Source organism: Cornus florida, unplaced genomic scaffold, assembly GCF_030987335.1.
Source record: "Cornus florida cultivar Cherokee Brave unplaced genomic scaffold, ASM3098733v1 CherokeeBrave_3.0.0_Hap2_Chr10, whole genome shotgun sequence".
Lineage (NCBI taxonomy): Eukaryota > Viridiplantae > Streptophyta > Magnoliopsida > Cornales > Cornaceae > Cornus > Cornus florida.
The window spans coordinates 9307768-9317193 of NW_026775580.1; the positions used below are offsets into that span (position 1 = coordinate 9307768).

Here is a 9426-nt window from a genome sequence, read left to right on the forward strand (position 1 = left end):
AACTTAGATTATAGTGTGTACCATAAGAATTGTTCCCTTGGTTCACAAAAGCTGCATTGACTTGTTCATTAGGGTCATTTTGCACTTGTCCATGAAGACAATAAGAAGTAGAATGAAGAACACTAGAACAAGTCATACATGTTTCATTTGATACATGATGAGAATGGTTAGGGAAGGAAGATACTTGGTTCGCCGAGTTTTGGTTTATCAAGAATTGATCAAACCTTTGAGATAAGGACTTCATTTTGGCGGCTATTTCATTTGAATGGTCGACTTGATGTAAGGCAACACTCTTCCTACCTTGTGAATTTTTACCATTCTTGGATGATAATGTTCTATGTAAAGAATTTTCACTCATGCTCTCATAAAGACGCCACACATCATCCTCATGCCTATCAATGTATGAGCCACCCATGGAAGTATCAACCATGCCTTTGTAATTGTCCGATAAGCTCTCAAAGAAATATTGAACTAATTGCCATTTGGGCATGTCATGATGTGGACACTTCCTAAGAAATTCATTGAAGCATTCCCATGCCTCATGAAACGTTTCTCCATCCCCATGTGAAAATTCTTGAATTGAGGTTCTCATCGCATTGGTCTTAGAAACCGGAAAGTACTTCTTCAAGAACTTTTGTTGCATTTCTGCCCAAGAAGTGATTGAAAAAGGCCTAAGATTGTTAAACCAATACTTTGCCTTGTCTTTTAAGGTGAATGGAAAAAGTTTGAGTCTTAAAACCTCTTCCGGCATGTCCGTATATTTTACGGTGGAACATACTTCAAGAAACTCATCCAAATGCTTGTAAGGTTCTTCACTTGGAAGTCCATGATAGTTAGGAAGCATTTGAATGGTTTGTGGCTTAATTTCATAGTGATGTGCTCTAAATGGTGGCAATTGAATGCATGTGGGTGCATTATATTCATTAGGCACATAGTGATCTCTTAAAGCAAGTGAATGATTAACAATTTGAGGTGCAACGTGGGCACCTTGATTTTGATTTCCTTGAATGATGGGAGGTTGCGGAGCATACATTGGCCTTGGCATTCCAAATGGAACTTGGCCTTGTTGTTATTATGGTCGGTGAATGAATGGCCTAGGTATGCCTAATGGTGCTTGAATGTTCTCATGATGCACATTTGGATGAAGGATACCTTGTTGGTCTATATGACCAAGGTCCTCTACATTCTCTTCATTATGTCCTTCCATTGATGTAATGGATCGGGTAGAACTAGAACTTCCTCTTCCTCTAGGATTTCTAATTATGGATTCAAGATGCAAATCAAGAGGGACAAGAGTTGGTCTTAGTGATCTACGACCATGCATGCACAATGTGAAAACATATAAACACAATGAATGAAGAAACACTTCAACTTCACAACAATTTCAATGAAACTTCCTCCACAAACACTTAACCCATACTCCTATGCTTTAACAACAATGATGCAAAGAACAATTAAGAAACAAGCCTCCACGCAGGCCGACGATTTAACTAAGGGATTGAGTAAGAAAAAGCTCACAAAGGTCCTTTAGCACTTCAACTCCAAATTTATAGCTTAGCTTAGCAATTTTTTTTTAAATTTTTTTAGCATTTTTCCTTGCTTGCTTAGCTCCTTTGCTTGGATGCTCCTTTGCTTGGCTCCTAGCTCAATGCTCCTTGTCAAAGATGAATAAACACAATAAGTAATCTAAAGAAAAATAAAAACAAAGTAAAGACACGATCAAAAGAGTACTAATTCCTAAAGAATTCCACTGATACGACGTTGCCTAATCCCCGGCAACGGCGCCAAAGACTTGGTGGGTGGACTCATCGCTACAACACAACAAGCTTAGAGAGTGTGCAATTAAGGCGAGGGCTAAGTTTTACATTTATAAAAGCCACTACTACCTTCACTAAAAATATAGTTAGGGTGAGTAGGGATCATCCCAAGGGATTGGAGTCGTACTTGGTTGTGCAATCACTATTAGGGTTAGTAGGTCGAGTGATCAAACAAATAGTTGGTTGGTTGATTAAACTAGAGAGCAAATTAAACTAAATAATTGAATATGATAAAGAGTAAGTAAGAGAGAGAGAGATCTTGGGGTTTAGAGGTCACTACCAAGCAATGCTTTTCTACACCCTTAATAAGTGACTAATGAGGGTAATGTGTGTTGCAATATTGATGTGTGTGTGTGTTTGGTTAATTCAATTAGCAAGGGTCACCAATTAAGTATACATTATCTAATCAACATGTGAAAAGTACAATATATCTAGCAATTAAGTATATATTGTCTAAATAGCATGTGAAAAGCATAACATATCTAGCAAGTCATTAATCCTTTCATTAAGCTCACAAGCCAAATACACCACAAGGTTAGAGACATATGCTACTTGCATTCAAAAGTATGGAACATCAAACAACAAGCATGGATTGTCCTCTCATCTAACAACTATGCTACCACTACACTACAATTAAGCTGATGACATGAAATTAAACTAATTAAGCTAAGGGAGAGGCACAATCCATCAAGAAATGAGCATGGACCATCTAGAAAATCACAAGAGCATTCCTTTAAGCACAATGTTTTGACAATCTCTAGATCTATAACATTAATACACATAGACATGCATCAATAACACAAGAAATAGAGACAAACACATGAACATCTATTCTTGCATACATAGACATATTGATAGAATGAAATGATCAATTGGAAGCATTAAACCACATAAATCATTGAATAAACAAGATCTATATATATAAAAGTACCAAAACATGTATTACAACACTAATCCCTCAATAATACACAAAATTAAGATGTAGAAAGCATACTTGGGGCTAACTTTAGCCCCAAGAGGATGTCTAGCCACTCATGGTAGTGCTTCTCCAACCCTCAAGGGCTAACTCCATGGTAGAGATTTGCTCCTTAGATGATGAAGAGTCTCCAATGGTGTCTCTAGCCTCCTTATCCTCTAAGCTTCCTCTCTAAGAGATGATATGATATGATATTAGCTCCTCCTTTGTATAAAGCAATCCTTATTCTTATATAGGTAGGTCAAATGACACCCAAAAATGAGCTGGGGTCGTGCACATAATATTCCCTAATAATTGGATAAAGGACAACTTTCAATGAGCTGAAAATTTAACTTTTTCGCACTGGAGGAAGTTCGATCGATCAAACCTTGGACTTGGATCGATCGAACTTTGCTGAGATCCATCGAACTTAGGCTGGATCGATTTTCATTGGTGGCGCTTTTTGGATAAAGACAAATCTAAGATATTTTGAAGATATTTTTGGGAAAAGGACAAAAGTGGTTGGTAGGGTGGTGCAACTAGATAAGACCAATCATTTGGATAAGGACAAAGCAGCTTGATCGATCGAAGAATGATGTTGGATCGATCGAACTTTTGAGATCTCTGAAAATGTTATCATGGCTCTGATCTATCTTGAAGTGCTAAGATTGATCATGTTGGATCGATCGAACTTTGATCTAAGATCGATTGAAGATGTTGATTTTCACATTTTTCTTCTTTTTGCTTCCACTTGGCTCCTTCCTTGGATTTTTCCCTGAATTGCTTCATTTATGCTCTTATTTGGCTGAGTTAGCTTATTTTCGAGATAAGTGCCTGAAAATGGTAATAATACGAAATCAATCTAAAACGGTAAAGTAAGATAGATAAAGGTACTAGAATGCTTAAGCTTAAGGGGTTTAAATATGCACTTTTCAGCGCTCATCAGACTCCATCAGGTGCATCCTAGTGACTTCACTGAGAGAGAGTACTACCCAAAATTTTCAGGACCACCCTTATACCTCTCTCTATTTTTAGTTGCTATCTCATTTACACTTGCATGTCCATTGTGCACTGTTATTATCCCTTTTGTTATCTAATGAGTTTTATCCAGGTGCCAAATTTTCAGGACCACAGTTAATCCTAAGTTTGGGGGGGTTATGCTACCTACTTTGGATACTTCTGTCCCAATTATTCTTTGCTATAGTTGCACTGGTATACTCTTTTCTTTCGTTCTCTTTGCACATTGAGGACACTGTGTCATTTAAGTTTGGGGGTAATAGTGTGATTTGTAGTGTTTGCTTTAAATTCAAAATTTTTAGCATGACTTGTGTATTTGAGAGATTTTCTATGATTGGTTCATAACTAGTTATGATTTTGATCTTTTGAGGACTATATTGCTTAAAATTTAAAAATTTCTTGACTTGAGAGTCCAATACTCCTTGTATGCCTTATGGATGCCATTTAGGAGTAAATTTCTTGAAAGATTGATATCTTGCTTGCATTTGTGGTCCACATCAGCCTGATTTTGTGATTGTTTTGAGATTTACTCTAGGATTCTACATTAGCACAGGCGCACACTAGCATTCATTTGTGGGGTACATGCTTTGTTGATTATTGAATTGATTATATCCCAATTGGGCTAGTAGTGCATTGAAAGCTTTCATTCTTGATAAAGGTGGATAATAACCCCTTTTCACTAAGTAGCTGGGATTCTAGCCTCATCAAGCACTGAACTTCTCACACCGAAAGGTGGAGGGCCCAAACTCTAGGTTAATAATTGAGCTTGCTTAAAAAAAAAAAAATAAATAAATTTGCAAAAGCAAAAAAAAAGTGAGGACTTCTCCCAAAAGGTGAGAAGTGGGAAATGATTAGATGGAGGTTGTCTTGATTTGTAGCCTAATTGATGATTTGAGCTTGTAAGTCCTTAGGGGTGTTTGAACACCTAGTGCCCTTGTAATGATCCGGAAATTTCCTTCCTTTCTTTTTCGAAAATTCTTTTTTTCGTCTTTTACCTCTTTCGTCCTGTGGTCATTTTTTTTCGTTTTTCCTTGCATAACCTCACATTTTGTGCTCGGATTTTATTCCGGCTTTGCATACATCCATTATATTTCATTTCCATGACATCTACATTTACACTTTTGTAGAAAACCATGTTAAATGCTTACTTCTCTTGAAAAAGGGCTTAAAAACAAGACTTTTTGTAATTATCCATAACTTGAGGGGTTTTTGGGTAATTAAGTAAATTAATTATTTTTCGTCTTAGGGACCATTTAACAATTTAATTTGAAAGATATTTTCAAAAAGGACTTTTTTGCAATTTTTGAAAATGTGACAAGTGTCACTTTCCTAAGGTGCCATTTGTTGATTTTGTAGTCAAGTCACTTGGAGGATTAATCCTTTGACACATGGAGGGTGGAGATTCAACCATTTGTTGGTTTAGGGTTGGAACACATGTTAGCATGGATGGTTGACAAGTGTAAGCTCAATATTTGATCTTGGAAGCTCACTTATATTCATTACAAGTGTAGGCTTCACAATTAGTCTTGGAAGTGTGTGTGTGAGAGGTAGTGCAAGAGCACCTAGTGAGTGGAGATCCCCACCACTTTTACTTAAGGTTTTCTAATACATTTTAATTGATTCACCACCTTTCTTCCAAGAACCTTAAGAAATCTCCATTGAGGCTAAGCTTGAATTAAAGCTTTGAGCTTCATTTTCATAACCTTCCACTCATCTTAGATTCTTGAACTTGGAATACAATAGTACCCTCTCACTCTCCTCTATATAAAACCTAGCTTGGTTTTCCATTTTGAGCTTGTTGCATAGGATTATAGAGATTCTATTCTCTATTGAGGTAGGGGGTGTTATAGTTTATCATTCAAGTGATTTAATTGTTCTTATAGTGATATCCATGTTGTATGAATGTCTTGTAAGGAAATAAGAAATAAATGAATTAATTGATTTAAATTGATTTAAATTTTACTTAATTATAACATGCTTGAATTCCATTTTGACTTGATATATGGCATGTCCATGAGTTACTACTTGTCATATGTTTAATTGGAATCATTTAGATAACTCTTGAAATCTAGAGAAATTACTTAATTATTTTAATTAATTTCTATCTTATTGTTCTAATGATTTAGTCATTCAATTCATGGATCTTATTGTGTTTTATCACATATCATGACTAGTTGCTCTACTTGTTGATTTTGGAAACTTTGGATATTATCAAGAACATGACTTGGCTAGGACTTGGTTCTAGTACGGGAGATAGAGAACTCCTTACATTATAGTGCGCACTAGGGGAAAGGTACCCATGGGTTAATAGCCCTAAAGTGATCTCAAGAGTACGGTTTTAATCCGGGCAATATCCAAGTATCCACCTTGGTTTGATTTTGCATTTAAATTCTAAGTTGTTAACTTTGTGAATTTACATCTCATTATGCTATGTTAAAAGTTTTAATGTCACTTTAATAGCATGGTTTAAATTGTATTGAATTGCAAACCTTGTATAAAGATAAACCTATGCATTCCCTACGAGTAAACTTGTTTACTCACCCCAAAGTTACCGGGTGTTTTTTAGGTAAAGAAGCAATATTGTGGGATGCGCAACAATCATAGACTTGCTAGACTTCTTGGAGTATTTTTGCTATGTTAAAATATGCACATGTTAGCATATCTTGTTCCATTTTACTTAGTATGACAAAATATGTATTTGTTGTCTAAACTATGTAATGTACACTTAAGTGTACCTTTTGATACTTATTTTGTATGTGTAATATGTGGCCAAGAGCCAATTTACATTTAGATTCACCTTTATGCATTATTCATGGAAAATTGCTTTTAAAGGGGATAAATGAAAAACCTAAGGTTTTAAGTATCATTTTTGCATTAGGAGGTATTTTTAGGTTATGAGATTTCATTTGAGGTCCATTTACTTTATTCGAGGTGTGGCCAAGGGCCAAACACCTTTCCAAATTTTGCATATGCTCTTAGTCTCCATAATTTATGTTTTTAGACAAAATCTTATGAAATGGAGGTTTATAGGGTTACTTTTTGCATTAAGTGTTTACGGAGGTTGTGAACCATTGGCGCATGTCTAACTAGATGTAATACGTTTGCGTGCAAGCTCACTTGGGCACAATTCACACCATTTCATGAAATGAACTTCCTTTGGACACTTTTTAACATTTTAATTGCAAATCTGATGTGAGGGCATTTTAGGGATTTTATGTTGACAAATAAATTCCGGTCCTAACATGGTTAAGTAAAAAATGTCATTTTAGGGCGGGTTTCTTGATGGACTTTTTCAAGAAAATGTCGTCTTGGTCACGAAAATCGCATTCCAAACTCATTTTCTGCAATTTTACTGTTCCTGCTGCATTTTACCCATTCTGTTCATGTTGAACCTGTTCAAGAAATGAGGAACAGGTTCAAGTGTCATTTTTGGTCCAGCATGGGTATACCGTCCATGTTGAACCTGTTCAAGAAATGTTGAACAGGTTCAAGTCTTCCAAAACCTGTTTACGGGTTCAACCTTGGCCTTCCAACTTCAATCTAACGTAACTTCTTCGTTTCAGCTCCGAATTGGTCCGTTCTCGAGTCTAAATTGACCGTGTCGAAACAAGATTTCCAATGGTAGCAATTAGAGCTTCAAATTCCATTTTTACCTCAAGATATTAAAGTTTAAGTGAGGTAGTGTTAGGATTCGGTTTGAACCGGAAGGGGGTCGTTCTTTCCTTGACTTTAAGTTTTAATATCTTCTTCATCCGAACTGCGAATCAAGTCATTCTTGGGTCCATCCTCGTTAATTTTTCATTTTCTTTGCAATGGTGTGTACGGTGGTACCCATTTCAGTCTTAAAAGACCATTTTGCCCCTAGGTTCATTTTTGCCAGTTTTTGAGACGTCGCTTCCGCATTTGTTTTCTATGGATTCTGTGACCTCATTGAGAGTCACATTGGTGTCTTATAGACATGTTGTATCTCTAGAGACCTTTGTTCACTTTTTGTTTCCACATTTCAGATCCGTTAACGGGTCATCTTTTGGTCATCACTAACGCACCGGGTTTATAAAACTTGGGTCGTTACAAATGGTATCAAAGCTCCTAGGTTCGAAAACCTTAGGATGATGGGTTTTGGGTGCATATCATACTTTTGTTGATGTACTTTGATTTATTCATATGCCTTGATAACATGTTTCAGTATTATAACATGTCTATGTGCTTACGGGTTTAAGTACTTAGAAGATTTCAGTATCTGTTTAACATGTTGTATGTGCTTACCTACTTTAGCATGACTATATGTCACATACATTGACATGCCTATTGTTACGTGCATTCATAGCGTGAGTTGCATTCAGTCATAATAACTTGTGTTATTATTGATCTCTTTCGTTGCATACATTTAGCATCATGGTTGGCACGCATGGAGAGTCTTCGCATCAGGGTGTTGAGGAATAGGTGGATGACACCGAGTTTACAAGGGGTCCTGGAAGGCCTAGGATTCCAGTTCATGGCACGGTTCCTAATCCATCACGAGCGCCGACTTATGAAGAGCAGATTACACAAGGAGTGGCTCTGGGGATGTTAGAGTCCATTCAGCAGATGTTTCGTCAGCATATTGCGGGGATGCAGATTCTGGTACCGGCACCAGCACTGGCACTAGTTGCTAATGAGGCATTGGATTACTTCATAAAGTTACAAAGGGTTAAGATCGACCAGTTTGCAGGGAGTGTGGATCCGCTTGCTTCAGAGGCATGGCTAGATCTCATGGTACGCAAGCTTGATAGCATGGTAGTACCTATAGACTGATTGAGGATCTCCTTGACAACCTCTATGTTCATATGAGATGCTGATATCTGGTGGAGGTCTATGACCAATGTCCACAATATTTAGTTGATGACTTGGAACGAGTTCAGAGGTTTGTTCTTCGAGCGCTTCTTTCCTAGGGCTATGAGGCGGGAGATGAGGATACAGTTCACAGGTCTTTATCAGGGCACTATGAGTGTCATTGAGTATGAGACATGATTTACTTCTCTCTCTCGTTATGCCGAGGATATGGTGGCGACAAATGAGGCCAGGGCAATGAAATTTCAGGATGGACTACATCTTGACATTAGGCCACGGGTCTCAATACTTGATTTGAGGACTTACAGAGAGGTAGTCCAGAGGGCAATGCTAGCTGAGGTAGAGGAACGAGATCAGTTACGGATCAGGGGTTCACATAAGCAGCCTCGTAGTGACACTCCGTCATCTTTCAGGAATCAGTGGACAGGGGTTCACACAAGCAGCCTCGCAGTGACACTCCATCATCTTTCGGGAATCAGTGGAAGAAGGCTAAGGCCGGGGACAGTTCACGCACTCAGGGACAGTTACAGTAGGCTCGGTCTGCACCCACAGTTCCTGTATCTTCAGGATCAGCCCGAGGAGTGATTTGTCACCATTGTCAGCAGCCGGGGCATATCAAGCCTCGCTGCCCACAGCTTTAGCCACAAAATAGTCAATCACAGGCTAGTAAGCCTACAGCTTCGACGAAGGGGTTTCAGGGGACTTGTAACTATCACAAGCAACCTGGTCACATGAGGAGGGATTGCCCTCATCCACAGAGCAGAACATAGGGTGACACTGGTTCACAAGCCACACCAGCGCATTCTG

At 37.9% G+C, this 9426-nt stretch overlaps 1 pseudogene; it reads left to right on the forward strand.

The window, feature by feature from the left end:
* The first annotated feature begins 488 nt into the window (after positions 1–488).
* LOC132280388 (small nucleolar RNA R71) lies at positions 489–587 on the forward strand (annotated as a pseudogene).
* Positions 588–9426: the final 8839 nt, after the last annotated feature.